We start from the raw sequence: 5,172 nt of genomic DNA on the forward strand, positions 1-5,172 counted from the left end.
AGAACTTTTCTTTCCCATAGACTCCTAAGGTCATTGTCACTATAATGTGCTAATTAGAGTGAGATGGAAAATAAGACACATATAAACACACACACACAATCATTAAGGAAAAAATAAGTCATGTCTATTATCACAACAATATTTATATATATTTGATATCTGAACCTTACAAGAAAAGCCTTTCAGATAATTTAATTATAAGCATGTACGAAGTTTCATTTCAAAATTGCCACAAGAGACCTAAAACAAGTCAATTCAAAGATTCATTCCAATTAGAGACATTTAGTAAACACAACAGCAACAACAGACTAGTTAACACTAATACAAAAAAATATTTTGTTAAACGATTAAACTTTTGCCTGATAATCAACAGAGAGAAGCTAGTTTCTCAAAATGTTTAATTCCATTAGAATTGAACATAATTTGATTATCATACATTTTATCAGAAATGCTGATTTCTTCCTAAAAGATTGTGAATTTTGTTATACAAAAGTTATACCCCAGACCAGGTTTGAGACAGTTATTCTTTATCACCCTCTAATTATTGTAAGTTTCAGAAATTTTAAAAGATTAGCATTTTTATTAGCCTAGGGGTAATTGACCTAAGTCTCAAGTTGCTAAAACAGAATAGTTTGATTTTTTTAAAGTTTAAAACGGTGTGTTTAGATACTAGAATGGGCTACTGAGGGAAATTGTGAAATACCCTTCAGAATTTTCAAAAATAAAAGAATTTATGGTCTTGTTTAAAGTCAAGGAAATGACTTAAGATATTTTCTAGTGATAAAATTGTGACAAACAATTTTTGTTACCAAAGATTTCTGAATAAGGACAGAAGACTTCGATGATTTCATTTTGAATTGTGAATCAGACCCAGTTCATGTGCCACTGCAGGTTGGCTGGACCTGCCTCAGGGCCTGGTTGGCTTCTTAATGGGAGAAACCCACTATGCTGTCTTGAAGCATGGCCACTCTTACTCATAGACCAAAGATCCCTCACACCAGAAGCTGACAAGGAGAGACCCCTGTGTCTTGCCACCAGTCTGAATGGACCAACAGAAGCTCTGGCTTCTCTAGCAACTACCTGCAAGGGCCAGGTGACACAATCGAGGAATGCAGGAAGTCCCACGGAAGAACTTCCACTATGAAACCAGCGATGTTTGTTGTGGAGCTGAAGCCAGCTCAGAAACATGCTCCATTTATGCTCTCCTTTCTTCCCTCCTTTACTTCCCTTTCCCTCTCATTTCTGCTTCCCTGGGATTGCTATGACCCTTCCCCCTCAAAATGAAGTGTTTGCATTTAAGCTTTTTTTTTTTTTTTTAATAAATTTATTTATTTTATTTATTTTTGGCTGCGTTGGGCCTTTGTTGCCGCGTGTGGGCTTTTCTCTAGTTGCGGTGAGCGGGGGCTGCTCTTCATTGTGTGGGCGGGCTTCTCACTGTGGTGGCTTCTCTTGCGGAGCATGGGCTCTAGGCATGCAGGCTCAGTAGTTGTGGCTCACGGGCTCTAGAGCGCAGGCTCAGTAGTAGTGGCGCACGGGCTTAGTTGGTCCGCGGCATGTGGGATCTTCCCGGACCAGGGCTCGAACCCGTGTACCCTGCACTGGCAGGTGGATTCTTAACCACTGTGCCACCAGGGGAGCCCTGCATGTAAGCTTTTGCTTGAGGTTCTGTTTCCAGGGAATCTGTGTTGACAAATGGTAGCCATTTTTTTTAAATTAGCAGTAAAATTATAGGTTATTAATATTTTCAGGCTAGATACTCCCACCCTACAATTTTGGAGTCTTTTTTCCTTTCTCAATTGGTGTGTATTCAAACAGCTAAGTTTAGTTGAGAGTTTGCACTTTTTCTAATCTTGCATTCTGTCTTTATTTGATTTAGCCAGATTATTAGGAATTTTGGTCTAATTATAACCTTTCTAGAATATGTAGATAATCTAAACATTCAACAGATATTAACATGAAAAATAATGTGAAGTCTGTGTCAGAAACATTAAAAATAATCCACCTACATCCAATGGAGTGCAGCTGTAAAAAAAAAAAACACTATATAATGACATGCAGTGATCATCAATATATACTTTTAAGTGAAAAACACAAAGATATTACAAAAAAAGAAAATTACAGACTAATGTCACTGATGAACATAGATGTAAAAATCCTCAACAAAATTCTAGCAAACAGAATGCAACAACACATTAAAAGGATCATACACCATGATCAAGTGGGATTTATGCCAGGGATGCAAGGATTCTTCAATATACACAAATCGATCATTGTGGTACACCATATTAACAAATTGAAGAATAAAACAATATGATCACCTCAATAGATGCAGGAAAAGCTTCTGACAAAATTCAACACCCATTTATGATAAAAAAATCTCTGCAGAAAGTGGGCACAGAGGGAACCTACCTCAACGTAATAAAGGCCATATATGACAAACCCACAAAAAACATCATTCTCAATGGTGAAAAACTGAAAGCATTTCCTCTAAGATCAGGAACAAGACAAGGATGTCCACTCTCACCACTATTATTCAACATAGTTTTGGGAGTCCTAGCCATGGCAATCAGAGAAGAAAAAGAAATAAAAGGAATACAAACTGGAAAAGAAGAAGTAAAACTGTCACTATTTGCAGATGACATGATACTATACATAGAGAATCCTAAAGATGCCACCAGAAAACTACTAGAGCTAATCAATGAATTTGGTAAAGTTGCATGACACAAAATTAATGCACAGAAATCCCTTGCATTCATATACATTAACATTGAAAGATCAGAAAGAGAAATTAAGGAAACAACCTCATTCACCATTGCAAGAAAAAGAATAAAATAGCTAGGAATAAACCTAACTAAGGAGGTAAAAGATCTGTACTCAGAAAACCATAAGACACTGATGATAGGAATCAAAGATGATACAAACAGATGGAGAGATATACCATGGTCTTGGATTGGAAGAATCAATATTGTCAAAATGACTCTACTACCCAAAGCAATCTACAGATTCAATGCAATCCCTGTCAAACTACCAATGGCATTCTTCACAGAATTAGAACAATAATTTTACAGTTTGTATGGAAACAAAAAAGACCGCAAATAGCAAAAGGAATCTTGAGAAAAACAAAACAGAGCTGGAGGAATCAGGCTCCCCAGCTTCAAATTATACTACAAAGCTACAGTAATCAAGACACTATGGTACTGGCACAAAGACAGAAATATAGATCAATGGTACAGGATAGAAAGCCCAGAGATAAACCCACACACATATGGTAACCTAATCTATGATAAAGGAGGCAAGAATATACAATGGGGAAAAGACAGTCTCTTCAATAAGTGGTGCTGGGAAAACTGGGCAACTACATGTAAAAGGATGAAATTAGAACACTCCCTAACACCATACACAAAAATAAACTCAAAATGGATTAAAGACCTAAATGTATGACTGGACACTGTAAAACTCTTAGAGGAAAACATAGGAAAAACACTCTAACACAAATCACAGCAAGATCTTTTTGACCCACTTCCTAGAGTAATGAAAATAAAATAAAAACAAAAATAAACAAATGGGACCTAATGAAACTTAAAAGCTTTTGCACAGCAAAGGAAACCATAAACAAGATGAAAGGGCAACCCTCAGAATGGGAGAAAATATTTGCAAATGAAGCAACTGAAGAAGGATTAATCTCCAAAATATACAAACAGCTCATGGAGCTCAATGTCAAAAAAACAAACAACCCAATCCAAAAATGGGCAGAAGACCTAAATAGACATTTCACCAAAGAAGACATACAGATGGCCAAGAGGCACATGAAAAGATGCTTAATGTCACTAATTATTAGAGAAATGCAAATCAAAACTGCAATGAGGTATTACCTCACACCAGTCAGAATGGCCATCATCAAAAAATCTACAAACAAAAAGTGCTGGAGAGGGTGTGAAGAAAAGGGAAACCTCTTGCTCTGTTGGTGGGAATGTAAATTGATACAGCCACTAGGGAGAACAGTATGGTCGTTCATTAAAAAACTAAACATAGAACTACCATATGACCCAGCAATCCCACTATTGGGCATATACCCTGAGAAAACCATAATTCAAAAAGAGTCATGTACCCCAATGTTCATTGCAGCTCTGTTTACAATAGCCAGGACATGGAAGCAAACTAAATGTCGATAGAGTAATGGATAAAGAAGATGTGGTGTAAATATACTATGGAATATTACTCAGTCATAAAAAGGAATGAAATTAGGTCATTTGTAGAGATGTGGATGGACCTAGAGTCTGTCATACAGAGTGAAATAAGTCAGAAAGAGAAAAACAAATATCGTATATTAACACAGATACATGGAATCTAGAAAAATGGTACAGGTGAACCTATTTGCAGGACAGGAATAGAGACGCAGACATAGAGAACAGATGTGTGGACATGGGGGCAGGAAGGGGAGGGTGGGAGGAATTGGGAGATTAGGACTGACATATATACACTACCATATGTAAACTGGATAGCTAGTGGGAACATGCTGTATAGCACAGGGAGCTCCGCTCAGTGCTCTGTGATTACCTAGATGGGTGGGCTTGGCGGGGGAGGCTTGAGGGAAGGTGGGAGGGAGGTCCAAGACGGAGGGGATATATGTATACATATAGCTGATTCCCTTCTTTGTAGAGAAGAAACTAACACAACATTGTAAAGCAACTATACTCCAATAAAAAATTTTTTTAAAGTCCAAAGTAGTATAAAAAGTTGAAAAAAAACCCTATATAATGACATGCAGTGATCATCAAAATATATTTTTTTGGTTTTTTAAAATTTTTATTTTATTTTATTTTGATTCTTTTCTCTTTTTTAAAATTAATTAATTAAATAATTTTTGGCTGCGCTGGGTCTTTGTTGTTGCACATGGGCTTTCTCTAGTGGCAGAGAGCAGGGGCTCTTCATTGCGGTGTGCAGGCCTCTCATTGTGGTGGTGTCTCTTGTTGCGGAGCACGGGCCCTAGGCACACGGGCTTCAGTAGTTGTGGCTCGCGGGCTCTAGAGCACAGGCTCAGTAGTTTTGGCGCATGGGCCCAGTTGCTTGAACCCCTGTCTCCTGCATTGGCAGGCGGATTCTTAACCACTGCACCACCAGAGAAGCCCCAAAATATACTGTTAAGTGAAAAAAGCAAAATGCTTTTGTGTG

The sequence above is a fragment of the Delphinapterus leucas genome, chromosome 8 (genome assembly GCF_059928025.1).
Source record: "Delphinapterus leucas isolate spDelLeu-1000000601 "Yukka" chromosome 8, BTC_Dleu_Yukka2, whole genome shotgun sequence".
Lineage (NCBI taxonomy): Eukaryota > Metazoa > Chordata > Mammalia > Artiodactyla > Monodontidae > Delphinapterus > Delphinapterus leucas.